This window comes from Pangasianodon hypophthalmus, chromosome 8 (genome assembly GCF_027358585.1).
Source record: "Pangasianodon hypophthalmus isolate fPanHyp1 chromosome 8, fPanHyp1.pri, whole genome shotgun sequence".
In the NCBI taxonomy this organism is placed as follows: domain Eukaryota; kingdom Metazoa; phylum Chordata; class Actinopteri; order Siluriformes; family Pangasiidae; genus Pangasianodon; species Pangasianodon hypophthalmus.
Window position 1 is genome coordinate 18,614,969 of NC_069717.1, and position 15,407 is coordinate 18,630,375.

Sequence of the window (15,407 nt, forward strand, 5' to 3'; positions counted from 1 at the left end):
CACCTGGTAGGCCAAGCTATAAATGGTGACTGAGTTCCCCTTGTTGAATCCCTTTCTGTGTATTCAGAAGTTGTTCCTGACAGCCATGAGCACTTTGAAGCATTTCCAGTAGTTTGTAGTATGTCAGAGAAGGAGAGAGTGGATCCAGCAATACGAGAAATTATCTTCCAGATAGGGTCAGGAGAAACTTCACTGCCAGTTGTTAAAGAACTACTGGAGTTTCTCCTTTTGTGATGCGAGTGGAAAAAATTGGAACTGAAAAGTGGAATTCTATGCAGAAAGAGAAAGATTGGTGAACAATCAGCTTGTCCTTCCAGGTGAATTGCGAGGTATGGTCATGAAGAGTTTGCATCATAACATGGGTCATTTGAGAGTAGAGTGGACACTTGATCTTGTCCAGACCCATTTATATTGGCCCAGGATGGCCACTGACATCAAAAACAAGATCAAGATGTGTAGTCACTGTGCGTATTGTAAAGAACTGCCAGAGAGAACAGCACCGGTGGTCAACATTCTAGTCACGTGACCACTTGAGTTAGTTTGTATGGACTCCTTATCACTAGAGCCAGATAGAAGTAACACCCTAGTGATAACGGACGTCTATACAAAATATACAGTATTACTCTTAACCAGAAGGCCAGGAATTTTGTCAATCAATCAAATGTAAAGGGAAAGCCCACTGGTTGGTTTCCCCTGCAGGACCAGGAAGCGAGAAAACAATCTCTCTCCTGTATTCCACTGCCTTCCGTCATTCTATCAAATGCACAGTCTCTCTGTAACAAAATTGAGTTGCAAGCCCATGTACGCTTTCAGCAGGAATTTACACATGCATGTTTGCTAGTGATTACTGAGACATGGCTTTCAGCCAGAGATTTGAACACCGGAGTGGCTATTGACGGGATTGGTGCAACCGTGCACCTTAAAAGAGATGCCAGTGTGACTGGCATGTCGTAAGGAGGAGGGGTTTGCCTATATTTAAATCAAAGATATTGCAAAAATGTTCTTGTCAGAAATAGGCTGTGCACTAAGGATGTTGTATTGTTGTCCATGTCTCTGTACCCCTCATATTTGCCCTCATAGTTGTATGTATACATCCAAGATGGGGATATAGCCTCGGAGTCTATTCTGCAAGTAGACCCAAAGACTGCAATCTATATCTCCCAATGCTCCAGGTTTAGCCCGACACAAAACCAATTGTAGAATGGGAGTGGCAGTAGGACATTGAGAACCATCACTTGAACAAAGAGTATTCAATTGTAATTGCCGGTCAGAAAGACAGACATATTTCTGACTCTAGATAATCCTATCACCCTACCATTTGGGATAGCACATCTGGAAAAATAGTAATGGGTTGGCACCAGAAGGGTATCACCTTCTTAATTTATATTAAGATGAAACCTCATTTACATTGTAAGCGGGAAGATTAGGATGAACAAGTATAAAACGGTTGAGTAAATGATGATCAGCATTTGGATCCAACATGCTTCATGTACTTTGTTACTGCTGTGCTGTAAATAAACCTCTTCTTCATCAAGATCTTCGATGTCTCTTCATTTTCCTTACACCCACAATTACAAAAATGTAATTTTAGAGCAGAAAATAAACCTACCTGACAGTGGATTTGCCCCTTTTGATGAACGTGGTGTGGTTAATATGTTTAAACACTCCAAAGCCATAAAAATAGTCCTGGCATAGGTCGTCACCTGCTCATTTCCTGTGCAGAGCACCTAGGTCCTATTTTTTTAATTACATTTCCAGTTGTCCCTTAATCAACAGAGGGTGCCAAAAATTTGGAAACAGACTACAGTTATTCCAGTGGCCAAACATAGCCACCCCCATGCACTAAATGATTTTAGGCCTGTTGCCTTGAACTCTTTAGTCAAAAAAGACTAATGGAAAAAGAGCTCCTCTCAAAAACAGAAAATTTTCTTGATCCATGTAGGATCTGAAGTGAACAGGCAAGGAAAGCAAAGAAGAATCAGAATCATTAATATTAAGTTTACAAATTTCCCCTTCTGAGCTGATCTGCTAATCTCATACATATATTGGTGGAGAATACATCAGCTTAATCTAAATGAGCTAAATTCCTTTCATCCATTACGATTTGCTTATAGGGCTAAGTTTTGGGTAGAAGATGCTACTGCCACGCTGCTTGACCTGATATTCAAACATTCGGAAGGTAGTAAAACAGACGCTAGGATTTTATTGCTGGATTTTTCATCTGCTTTTAATACAATTCAGCCCCACATTTTAGTAGATAAGCTTTTAAATTCTGGTCTTGATTTTAGCATAGTTGGCTGGATTCTTGACTTTTTAACTGATAGAACTCAGAGAGTAAGGGTGAATGGATGTTTGTCTGAAGAAATGTCATCATCCACAGGGTCTCCTCAGGGGTGTGTTCTCTCACCTCTTCTCTATATTCTTTATATTGACGATTGTCTCAGTCGGCATGACAACACATTTTAAAATTTACAGGTGATTCTGCTATCGTCAGTCTCCTCCATGCCGAAGAAAATGATCACGGTCCTGTTGTAGATGACTTTGTACACTGGTGTGATGGGGCATTCCTGCAACTAAATGTGGCAAAGCCAAAGGATATGGATTTTAGGCACAAGCCCTCAGATCCTCAGAGAACTATAATCAAGGGGCAAGGGGTTGATGTTGTAGAAACATGCAGGTAACTTGGTAGTCTGATTGACAATAAGTTGACTTTTAACTCTGATACAGAGATACTATGTAAAAAGGGCCAGCAATGACTGTTTTGCCAGTGTAAACTGTCAGAATTCCCTGAAATTCCCCAAAAAGACCCTGATGACCCTCTTTTACAAATCCTACATTGAGTCTGTATTAACATTTTCTGTAATATGCTGGTATGGCAATTACAGTGTCAAGGCAAAAACCACTTTGTCCAAAATAGTGAAGGTCAGCAGTAAAATCCTAGGCGCACAGCCAAATAATCTCACTGACCTCTATAACAGACTGGTAGTGCGGAAAGCTAGATCCATCCTATCAGTCAGTGCCCCCCCCCCCGGTAAAGAGCATTTGATAAATTTATTCCAACCACCATTTCTATTCTTAATTCAGGTGGAGGGTGGGGGGTTAGGTTAATTTGGTCAGTAGTAGTGATGTTTTTTTTCTCATCAGTGTTGATAACAGTGACAATGATGCTGAGTATTTTTGTAAGCTTTTTTTATTCCATTATCTTAGTGTTTGTATTTTATTGTCTTGTATGTATGAATGTATGTATGCCTTGCCGTAAAACCAGTTGCCCCCCGGGGACAAATAAAGTGGAAAATTGAAGTTGTACCCATTGTCATAAGTCATGCAGGTGAACTCCCTGGTTATATACTATCAAACCCGAAAGCAAAGAGGGTCCTTTGCAAACCTTAAATACAGACCTCTTATTACCATGTGGGTTCTTATCTGCACCTGCTGGAGAGGAATGAATGGTAACTAAAGCACAAAGACGACTGACAAAACCCTAATCCAAACAGCCAGGAAGATTCTCTGAGCAATGAGGATGATAATGACTGGTTTTATTCCTACCCTTGGAGACACTCCAACAACGAACACCACAAGATTCATTCAAGAATATGATGTGCGACACCCAGAACAGCAGCCTCTCATTTCCTAAGAACCTGTTGAAGAAATCTGTTCCAACTTACAAGACAGCTCTTCTCCCAACAAGGTCAGTGCAGAGAACCTGCTTGGAAGAAGGGTTCCCTTATCTGGAAGGGAAAACTTACCTGGTGTTGAATCCTCATTGGAGACTGAAGAACCTGAAGAGAGTGTTCAGGAGGAAAACTACTTACCTGAAGAGAGTTCAGAAGAGCAAGGTGTACCTGAGAGAACATGTCGGAGAAAGAGTCTGAGACAGTTTCACCTTGGATTGTAGGACACAGCATATCTCCACAAACACCTCAGACCAACTGCCAAGCATGGTGGTGAAGGGCTGATGATTTTGGCTTGTTTTGTAGCCACAGGACCTGGGAAACTTGCAGTCATTGATATAATGATGAACTCCACTTTATACCAGAATATGTTTGAAGAAAACATGAGAGGCCACCTGTCCACCAGTTTAATCTGGGCTGAAATTGGGTCATGCAACAGGACAATGATCCCAAGCACACCAGCAAATCGATATCTGAATGGCTAAAGAAGAAAAATATTAACGTGATGGAATGGCCAAGTCAAAGTCCAGACCTCAACCCCATTGAGATACTGTTGTGGGATCTTAAGAAAGCTGTGCATAAACAAATGCCTTCAAAAATCAATGAACTGAAGCAATGTTGTAAAGAAGAGTGTGTCAAAATTTCTCCAAAATGATGTGAGAGACTGAAACGCCTACAGCAACATTTACTTCAAGTCAATTCTTTTCAAGTCAAGTGGGTTTTTATTGTCATTCATCTTTATAGCTTGTATACGTTGGAATGAACTTTCGTTTCTCCAAGGTCATGGTGCAACACAAAACAGTACACAAGATAACATAAAGTGCAAGTACACAGCAGTGTGAGACAAGTGCAGGACAAAGAATACACAGAATAGAACAATAAATACACAGAACATGGGCTGTATACTGTAAACTATTTAGTACTGTAGCACCCATAAGTATAGCATTCTATAAAGTGTCTTATGCAGCTTTGTAAAGTGCAGTGTGCGGTGGTATTGAGTCATATGCATACAGGTGAGCATTGGGAGGCAGCAGTGTGTTGAGTAGTTTGACTGCCTCAGGGAAGAAACTGTTGCAGAGTCTGCTGCTGGTGGCACAGATGCTCCTATACTTTCTGCCAGATGGCCTGAGGGTGAATAGTCCATGGGATAAGTGAGAGGGGTCATCCGCAATGATGGTTCCTTTGCAGATGCAGCAGTTTTTATAAGAGACGTTGATAGTTAGAGAGACTCTGATCTTTTCAGCTGTTCTCACAATCCACTGTAGGGTTTTGCAGTCAGAGACTGTGCATTTCCTGCACCGCATGCTTAGACAGCTGGTCAGGACACTCGCTATTGTCCCTCTGTAGAAGGAGGTGAAGATGGGAGGGGGAGTTTGACTCTCTTCAGCCTCTGCAGGTGCCTTCTCAGGCAGATCCGCGGCCACCTGCACGGGCTTTTAAAATGCGGCGATCTCAGGAAGGTAATCACCATAAAAGTGCAGCACCTGGCCGCGCCTCTTTATAAGCCCTCTGATTGCCTCACTCCGCGTGCGGACATAGATCTGTGCCAGGTAATAGAGCAGCGCCACGCTACTCTGATTGGTGATTTTGATATGTAAAAAAAAGAAGAAAAGAAAAGAAATAAAATTAAATATTTAGGTTTAGAAAGAAAAGGAAAGGGAGAGAAATTATTGAGGGAAAGAAAGAAAAGGGAGCTCAGGATTAAAGAGGAAGTAGGCACAAAACTAAAGAGGAGGACAGACTGAGAATCCTCACACCCAGATAAAGATTCAGCCATCTTAAGTTAGAGTTTGTTTTTTGTCTCATTTGGTGCCTTTAAGTTCGGCCAGAAGGAAGGCCAGTTTTAAGTTGTGTTTTTCCGCCGCGCTGCGGCACTTTTGAGTTCAGCCGTTGGCTCTGAGCTTCCCGATCCAGTTTCACAAGCACTGCAACACTCAACCATCCCATCCAATAGAATTAGCTCAGTGGGTAACATTACGGCTTGGGGTTCACAACCTCTCCGGTTCATGTCCTCCTCTAGGCGGCTGCATTTTAGGCGGAGTCTTTTGATCCGTCTCCGCACTTGGCTCCTTTCACACAATATATATTGTCCTCCCAGGCAAGCGGGGCCTGCGCGACACTTTTGAACATCTTATCGCCTAGCCCCATAACAGTGGCACTGCTGGACCTTCTTGGCTAGGCAGGTGGTACAGTACAGTAATTAATATCTAACCTTGACTAACCTTGTGACCTTCATGAACTTGGAAGTCAGCTGATTCTGACCAAATATCACACAATGTGAGTGCAACAGGCTGATGGTCATTCAGGCAGGACACAGACGATTTCTTCGGAACAGGGATGATGGTGGTCTTGAAGAACACGGGGGTGACTGCTTGGATCAGGGAAATGTTGAAGATGTCTGTAAGGACATTTGCAACCTGATCAGCACATTCCCTGAGCACCTGGCCAGGTATGTTCTCAGGGCCAGCAGCTTTCCATGGGTTAACTCTGGGCAGGGTCTTCCTGACGTCTACTGCAGACAGACAAAGTACTTGGTCGATGTGAGTTGGGGTGGTCTTCCCCACTGGCATGTTGTTCTGTGATTCAAACCATGCTTAGAAATCATTCAGTGCATCTGGGAGCAAGGCATCACCATCACAGACAAATGTAGCTTTGTAGTCTATAGTGGCCTGAATGCTTGCCACATATGCCATGTGTCCTTGCTGTTTATGAAGTGACTGTGGATCATTTCTGCATAGTTGTGCTTTGCCTCTCTGATAATCCAGGACAGTTCAGCCCTTGCTGTACTGAGGGCTGCTTTGTCACCAGACTGGAACCTTAACCCTAACCATAATCCAGGTTTTCAGGAGCGAGTGCACTTCAGCAGTCATCCACGATTTCTGTTTTGGATGTGTGGTGATGGTCTTGAAGGAAGTCCCATCATATATGCACTTGCTGATGTAGCCAGTCACTGATGCTGTATTTTCCTCCAAATCTGTGGTGTTGTGGTATGTGGCAGCCCCTCTGAACATACGCCAGCCTGTGTGCTCAAAACTGTACTGATTAATATTATTAACAAGCAAGAAAATGCGGATCCAGAGGCTGTTTTTATTGTCGCATTAGATTTTACTCACTGTAGTCTTAAAAAAGTGCTACTTATGTATGTCACATGCAAAAACAGAAGAGAACATATCTTGTATCACTGCTACACCACTACATGACATGCATATCATTCACTTCCAAGGCCAAATTTTCTGGAAATCAGATCATGTTGTTATTCTTCTGCCACTTTACAAGCAGATACTTAAAATGGAATTACCCACAGGGAGAACTGTGCAGTGCTGAGAGAATTATAGAGTATATGAACTCATATATTAAATTTATCCACAAACTCAAAAGTAAAACAAATATAAGTAATGCCACTTCACCTGATCAAAAGCATTATCAGAGTCCAAGGATATGACTAGGGTACCCAGTTATTGTCAAAGCAAAAACTTTATGAACATGGTGATAAACCAAGTAAATATTTAGCTTGTTTGAACAAAGTTGGAAATAATTCACAATTTTTCACTTTAACCATGGATCTAAATTGCAGCAGAACCTTTGACTCCATGATCAATGGCAAAATCATACTGTATTACTACAATTTATATTAATCCTATCAGCTATCAGGGGCTTTAGACCTGATGCACTAGTTTTTTCAGATCTACAGATGAGTTTAGGAATCAGATTTGGGAATAAGAATTTGCAGCTGCTATTTCAAATAATTAGGAATTGATTTGGGAACAAGGAAAAAAATGTTTTCAGAAGGACTTGAGGACCTTAGAATAGTGCATCACTTGCATATCACAGCATTCATGAAAAATAAATTGAATCCTAAATGCTTCCCTCTGTCAGTGTTAATGTTTATTCTATCTGTTCTAGAAAAAAAACTTGCATTCATTGCACATTTTTTTTTTATCGTTTCAGGGAATTTATAGAGGCAGAGGATGCAAGTGCAGATTTTATTGAAAAAGTCTAACACAAACAACCAAAACCATGAAACAAGAACCATAAAGGTAAACACTGGATATATAGCAAAAAACAGGCAGACTATGATCAAGGCTGTGGAACAGAAGACAACACATACACAACAAAGACAAAAAAACTGACAATGAAACAGAGACCAGGACTTCAGTAGGCGTGGTGATTAGGAGTAATATAGAACAGGTGTGAGTGCTCAGTGAGACATGTGGTGAGGTCATGTGACATGCTGGAGCTGTATGTAACTGATGTATCTAGTTCAGTGCCCTTTGGGCACTACCATGACACAACGATATAGTGGTCTGGATTACTTTAGTTGCAAACTCTGCATACAGGACTAGAGAAGGAGCAGTCCAAACTCCTGTAAATGTTTATAGAAAGGATATATTTTAGCAGCATTTTCATGCAGTCAGTTTGTTTTGTTTTTGTTTTAATTTTAAATAATGTTTTACTATCTTGAAGGTTAAAGAGAGAAAAACTAAATAAATTGCTTCTGAAAATCATTTGCCTCTTGTAGGTGTTGTAACATGGTAATTGTTAGCCAAATAACTCCCAATATGTTTTTCCCAGATGCTGACCTTCTTCCACACCTCAACAGTGAAAAATAGGGAGGTAGGTTTTTTTCCCCTAGCAATTCAAGGCTTCCAGACCGACCTTGGCTGGTAAAAATGAATTCCATTTTAATATTGTACAATTAAATATTGTATTAAACTTCCTGGCATTTGCTTTCACTTCTATAACATAGAGTTGCTTTCCTCAAGTGCATCTTTCTCTTATTGTGTTTTCTTTCTTACTCTTTCTTTCTCTTACTCTTATGGCTGGCCTGTCTGGAGTGTCCCCTGTGTCCTGTGTTACCCAGCGGTTGACTGAACATGCCCTGCAGTCTGCTGACCTTTCAACCTGCCTGTCACCTTGATGGCTGCTGTTATCTAGAGCTTTATTTTGCCAAGGTGGCCTTTTGTTCTCCCTGACCTTTATTGAAAATATAAAATCTGGTCAATTACAAGTATAAACAGGCTAAGGTTCTACTATATGAAGGTAATAAAATAACGGAAATGAACACAAACAGTTATTATCTAAAGTTAGCCCACACAGACCGGAGTAAAGTTGTCATCATTTGATATTCAACAGACATTTGGAAATAAAGATCAGCTTGTTAAAACATAGCTAAAAATATACACTATACTGTGTGGTCACCAATTTTATTATGACACTGCAAAGTAGCTTGTGCTGCAACAGCGTGTCTTCAGTTGAAACTGGATACCACCTATGGTATTGATCATAATACAGACGTGCTCAGAATATTTCATTTGTTTCTGAAAATGCTCTGTCTTAAATACCTTACAGCAAAATGTGTCATGCAAGTAGTCCATTGTGTGTGTGTGTGCACATGAGCATATGGAGGAGTACAAAAATACAACAAATGATTTCCTTTTAATTACTGCAGTTAAAGGTGCAATAATCGATTTTGTTTTTTTTTTTTGGTCTTGTTAGTCTGAGTATTTATTGTATTCAACCTTCTCAGCTTCACAGGCTCACTATCATTTACGAGAGCATAACCAAGAGATGAAACCAGAACAAACCAAGAGATGATGTGTCATCAGAGAAAGAGAATGCAACGTTAGAGACATTTTAACTAATTTGTACAGAGCTATTACAGTAAAAATGACATCACATACCAGCCTGTACACAACTGGCCCCTAGCACTTTGATTTAACTCTTGAAATAGAAAATGGATTGATATAAATGTTATAGAAATGTCATTCAGAATAAGATGCTTGTAAGAGCTCTGCTAAAAGTATTTAGAACCCTTACTATAGGCCATTTTCAGAGTTGACCTATGCCTGTGTAGTGAAGAGATAATACCGAAATTGCTCACGTTGGTATTCAGAACTCAGACATACAGTAACTATGGACTTGTGCTAAGTGATAGTTGTGCAGCATTTACACGTGTGGCAGAGTTTGACTAAAACACAGGTGTGTCTCAGTTACACATGATTCTTAAGTAGGGTTGTAGTCAGACCTTCATTGTAGAGTCACAGACATGTCCAAGAGCAGGACTAGCCAAGATTGGTTCCAGAGGGTGGAAACCAAGTCCAGTGAAAGTGAGACTGAGTTAAAACCAAGACCGATCTACATACACCATGACATAAATCTGCAGCTGCTCCAACAAGAACAAAATCAAGGCTGTTAGTACACAAAATAATAGCTACTGTAACAAAAAACAGCAAGTATTCTCTGAGCAGAGAGACAGAGAGATGCAAAGTCAACCCTTATGGACAGAAAACAAAGCACACTGAATGACATTAAAAACAGAGAGAGTCATATGAAATGGAAAATTTGAAGTTCTAATTAATAGCCATAATAAGAGAACAATATAAATGTGAGCAATCAGAATCAATTACTAATAATTATTTAAGCATCCATTACATGTTCAATACAAATATCAGGTTAAATATGAAATTATTTAATTAATTATTTCTTTTGGAGCTACTTTTCTAATCACAAGCTGTCTGTTTGGGCAGTAGTTCAGTTATTTGGACTGAATTGCAATTTAATAGCTATTATGCAGCCAGACCCTACTGAAATCGGGTGGTTGCTAATGTCAAACTTGACATTTTTGGGTTTTTTTGCCACACTTTAGCAATGGTTCCTAATGTTTCAGCAACACAAATGCTTGATGCAAGTCCACATGGAGTTACATGGGTATAATTTGATTGCCTTTCAATATCAACAAATTTTACCACAGTAAAAAAGACACAATGCCACAGTAATTTTACCACAGTTAAAGAGACACAATGACACCTGAGGTGCACCACTGACGCTTCCGTTCACTGCAGCTCACTGAGGTCGTCCGCCCCATCGCCTACGCACAGCAGCTGAAGGACTCCTGTCTCTGATGGTTGATGGCAGAGGAGCTGGATGCAGAACAGATCATCGAGCTGGTGGGAGTTTGTCGCCCGACTCCCAACAGGAACGGTGGAGTGGGTCCAGTGCCACCAAGCCATGTCCCTGGATGAAGCCGTTCAGCTGGCGGAGGATCAAGTGGTGGTGATCGCTGGTCCAGGCATCTTCCTTTTTCCTCTCTCTCTCTCTCTCTCTCTCTCCGCCCACTCATTCCCTGGTCCCTGCTCCCCAGAAATGAGGTGCATATTTTACAAACTCTTGGCCAAGACCAATGCATGAGACCGAGATAAGTCCAAGTCAATAGAGAAAATGTCTCGAGACTGGACTTGAGCCCTCCAGCCCTATTCTTAGGCACATTTTTCTTGTGCACATTTATCGGCTCGAGCAAAGGAGCAGTATTTCAGTATGTTCAGCAATATGTCACACTGAAATGTATGTTTTAGGCATTGTTAATACCATTAAAAAATATTAAATGCATAAATATTACACTATTCATTGATTATTAGTATCATCTCAATTATTTGTAAGTCCATGAAAAAGCTGTTTTAATTCAAAAACACAATTGTGAATTAAAAGCATGATCATATAGCATACATCCTGTACACACAGTATTATTTCATTATGTCCTCAATTTAGTATCTCATGGCTACATCGAGTTGTGCACACAATTAACTTTCTGCATGTAAGATTATGATGAAAAAATATGTAAAATAATAGGAATGTAATAACGTAGTGATTAATGTGACTGATACAGCTAGGACTATGAATGTAACAATATACGGGTAAAATACTAGACTCGTATTAGATGTTATTAAAATATTGAAAGTATTGATATTATCAGTATAAGCTGCATTTCAGATCTCTCTTTTTTTATTTTTAGATTTTCCATTTCAGGGGCATGGTGGCATAGTGGTTAGCACAGTTCCCTCGCACCTCTGGGGTTGGGTGTTCAAATCCCAACTCCACCCTGTGTGTGCCGGTGAAGATACAGAAACATACGTTAATAAGGCTATTAACCTCACCTGTCTTTTTGAGAGAACGGCCGCTGGCTCCTTTTATAGGTCCCCGTCTTTTCCTGGAGGGTGAATTGGAACTGCGCCACTCATTGGCCGCTAGCCATGCAGCATTTCGTCGTTCCGCTCCATAGCCACGCACATTCCGGCTGTCCAAAACAATGGGAGTGCTGAAATGGCACTGTCCTTTCAGCACTGCGCCGTCAGTCATGCGAGGAGCGCTGGATGGTTTTCATGCGTGGGCCGTTGGCCCGCCATCACACTGTGCTTTGGGGGTTTTCCTAGTCCAAAGGCATGCATTGATTGGCATTTCCAAATTGTCAGTGGTGTGTGAATGTGTGTGTGATTGTGCCCTGTGATGAGTTGGCACCCTGTCCAGTGTGTCCCCCACCTTGTGCCCTGAGTTCCCTGGGATAGGTTCCAGGCTTTCCTGTGACCCTGTATAGGATAAGCGATATGGAAGGTGGATGGATAGATTTTCCATTTCTTTGAAGGTTCATGTTAACTAGATTGTACTCCAAAAACATTTTGTAACTACAAGCAGAATATTTGTGAATTAGCTACAAAATACAGTGAACATAATGTTTACACCTACAGCCCTGTTAAAATGGCAGGTTTTTGTTATGTAAAAAATAAATAAACCAAGATAAATCATGTTTTAGGAAAAAAAGAAAAAAACTTACAAAAACTGCACATATAAGAATGCACACCCTTTTATAATGGCCATGTGACTATACTCAGAATTAACCAATCACAACTCATGTTCAAAAGTAATTATCATGCACCTGCCATCAATGATGTGATTCTGATTAACCCAAAGATCAGCTGACTCTGTGTGATTTTCTTGGCATCTTTTTGGTTTTATATGACTGCTTAAGCCATGGTCTGCAAAGAATATAAAAGCATGTGCAGGATCTCAGTGTTGAAAGGTATTAATATGGAGAAGGATACAAAAGAATTTGCAAAATATTACATGTACCATCATCAACAAGTGGAGAAAATGGGGCATCAGGATGACATTACCAGTACAACATATAAACTTAACAGGGAGTCTGTCACGAGACATACAGAAACATTAAAGGAGCTGCAGGAATATCTGGCAAGTACTGGTCATTCTCTACATGTGATAACAATCTCTTGTATTCTTCAAATGTCTAGGATATGTGGTAGGGTGGCTAGACAGAAGTGAAAACATGCATATTTTGCCAAGACATACATACAGTCACCCCAAACTTTGTTGCAAAATGTGTTATGGTCTGATGAGACCAAGGTAGAACTTTTTGGACATAATTCTGAAATATACGTTTGGCACAAATACAAAATAGTTTTTCATCCAAAGACCACCATACCCACAGTGAACGTGGTATTGGCAGCGTCATGCCATGGGGCTGCTTCTCTTCAGCTGAGACCAGAGTTCTAGTCAGGGAATCATGGACAGCACCAAAAACCTTTATATTTTGGTAAAAAAAAAACTGCAGGCCTCTGTTAGGCAACTAAAGACGAAGAAAAATTTCACCTGCACAATAACGACCCAAAGCATAATCCAAGTCAAGAATAGAATGGCTTCAGGAGAAAAAGATCTATGTTTTTGGAATGGCCCAGGCAGAGCCCGGATCTAAATACCATCAAAAACCTGTGGAATGACTTGAACAGTGTTGTGCACAGGAGTGCCCCTCACAATTTGATAGATCAGGGGCATTTTTTGCAAGCAAGAGCTGGTAGAGCTTACCCACAAAGACTGCTGTATTACTATCAAAGGGTGCTTTAACAGAGAATTAGTTAAGGGATGTGAACACTTATGCAACAAGGTTAATTTCAGCTTTTTTTCTAAGAATTTCTATTTGTTTTTCACTTGAATTTTGTTGGTTGCTATATCGTATGAAAGGTGGGAAAAGATCTGACATAATTTATCTTGTTTATTTTTTCATATCGCAAAAATCTGCAATTTTAACAGGGATGTGAAGACTTTTTATATCTTCTCTATGTCCACCCCATCAAGGAAAATATAAAAAAGATAAGTACATTTTCATTGCATTGTGGTGGCTGAATTGACATTTTTGGAGAGATGTTGTGTCCTTTTCAAAAAATAATTGTTACTGTTACAGTCTTTTTAGTGGTAACACTTTACAATAACAGTACATGAATAATCATGCACTAATACCTGAATTAATACTTACATGTTACATGTAATTAATACTTGCAGGTACATGTTTATTAGTTAATGTATTAATTAACACGTAGGGGTAAACTAAATCAAACATGATTTTCTAATCCCACTGTAGTACTAGAATGTACTCTGGGTGGCTAGGGCCCAGGGCACTACTCCTTTGCCCACAAGTGTGAAATTAATACAGTAACATTTATTCATTTAGCAGGCACTATTATCTATTAACATTTACAGCCAGTGTTATATTAGATTATTTTCCAGTGTTTTAGTCTTAGATGTCACTGTGTTTATTTTGACTGCTTTACTGTGTTTATGTCTGTCAGCAATGATATTTGATCAAAATTTCAAGTAATATGATTTGCCTCCCTTGTTCTTTATGAAATATCACTTAAAATGCTTTAATTACTTATGGGAATAATTTGTTTATTTTGATAAAACATGAAGAAGACAGGGTAGACAAGGACATGATAGAGTGGAAAAAGCCATGACTCGCACTACAATACAGCATATTTGAATCATGGAAAGAATGTGTGTTAATGGCATTTCATGAGAACATTTCCTATATACTGTACACTATATATTCTTGGTTCTCAATTTTAGCATTTAGAAAAATATTATTAATATGAATAACAAATGCTAGAAAAGGAAAGCTCATTCATCATATTCATTGTACATCACTGTAATTGCTCCTATACCAGACTTTCCAATATTTAGCAATACACCTTTAATGATTTAGGAAGATGCTAGTCACTTTACTTCACTGTAATTGCTCTTCCATATATTGCCTAACAGACTTCTCAAGTGGAAGAGACTGTCTATATAGTTCTTGTGGTTCTGGGATTAGGAATGACATTTCAGGTTGTTTTTTTTTTAAATAATACTTTCTTGAAAAGTTAACGGTGTGTACAAATAGTTAATAATTTATGAATGCATTGATGTGTAAATGGTGAATGTTTCTAGGTTGATGTAATCATGTAACCATGTAATGTAACATGTAGCTCATGTAAGCATGGTTCCCAGAGGGAAAGAGACGCTGCGTCGAAACGCTATGGACTTAGCGACCCGGAAGCTTAAAAGCACGTACGGAGGATACAGCGGCAGCTTCTGAGAAATTAAGCAAGCGCTCACAGGGATGCTGGAAGTATGGCACTGAGACGCAGCGTCTCGTTCCCTCAGGGAACCATGGTTCCATGCGTAACCTAGAGACGTTCCCCTTCAGGAACTGGAGCTGCGTCGAAACGCTATGGGAATGAGTATGCCCACGCCACCAGACTTACGAATCCCTGCCTAGAGTGAAAGAGCACAGCCAGGGCAAGAGAACAGAAGAGCCAGGAGTGGCCATATCGAGGCCATAGAACCTGGCGACCGTCAGGGGCGTGGACCAACCCGCAGCATTGCAGACGTCCTGCATAGACACACCTGCCAAAAAGGCCTTGGAGGCCGCCACACTTCTGGTAGAGTGAGCCTTGACCCCCAAGGGTGAGGGGAGATCAGAGGACTCATAGGCTAGAAAGATGGCATCAACGATCCACCGACTGAGGTTCTGCTTACCTTAGGGGGACCATAACACACAAACAATTAGTCCGCCCTTCTCCACAGGGCAGCAGTGGACACATACAGTTAAGTCTCTGATGGTCAGGCTCCCGA

General features: G+C 40.4%; 1 long non-coding RNA gene across 2 annotated transcripts; it reads left to right on the top strand.

Moving 5' to 3' along the window:
- Positions 1-7,865: 7,865 nt before the first annotated feature.
- Positions 7,866-11,114, top strand: LOC113533586 (uncharacterized). Of its 2 annotated transcripts, XR_003403429.3 has the most exons (4): positions 7,866-8,036; positions 8,244-8,285; positions 8,507-8,623; positions 10,514-11,114. It is a non-coding gene; the product is annotated as an uncharacterized LOC113533586 (long non-coding RNA). The 2 variants fall into 2 exon arrangements; XR_008302176.1 differs by lacking the exon at positions 10,514-11,114 and having other exon boundaries at positions 8,507-9,488.
- The last annotated feature ends 4,293 nt before the right edge of the window (positions 11,115-15,407 follow it).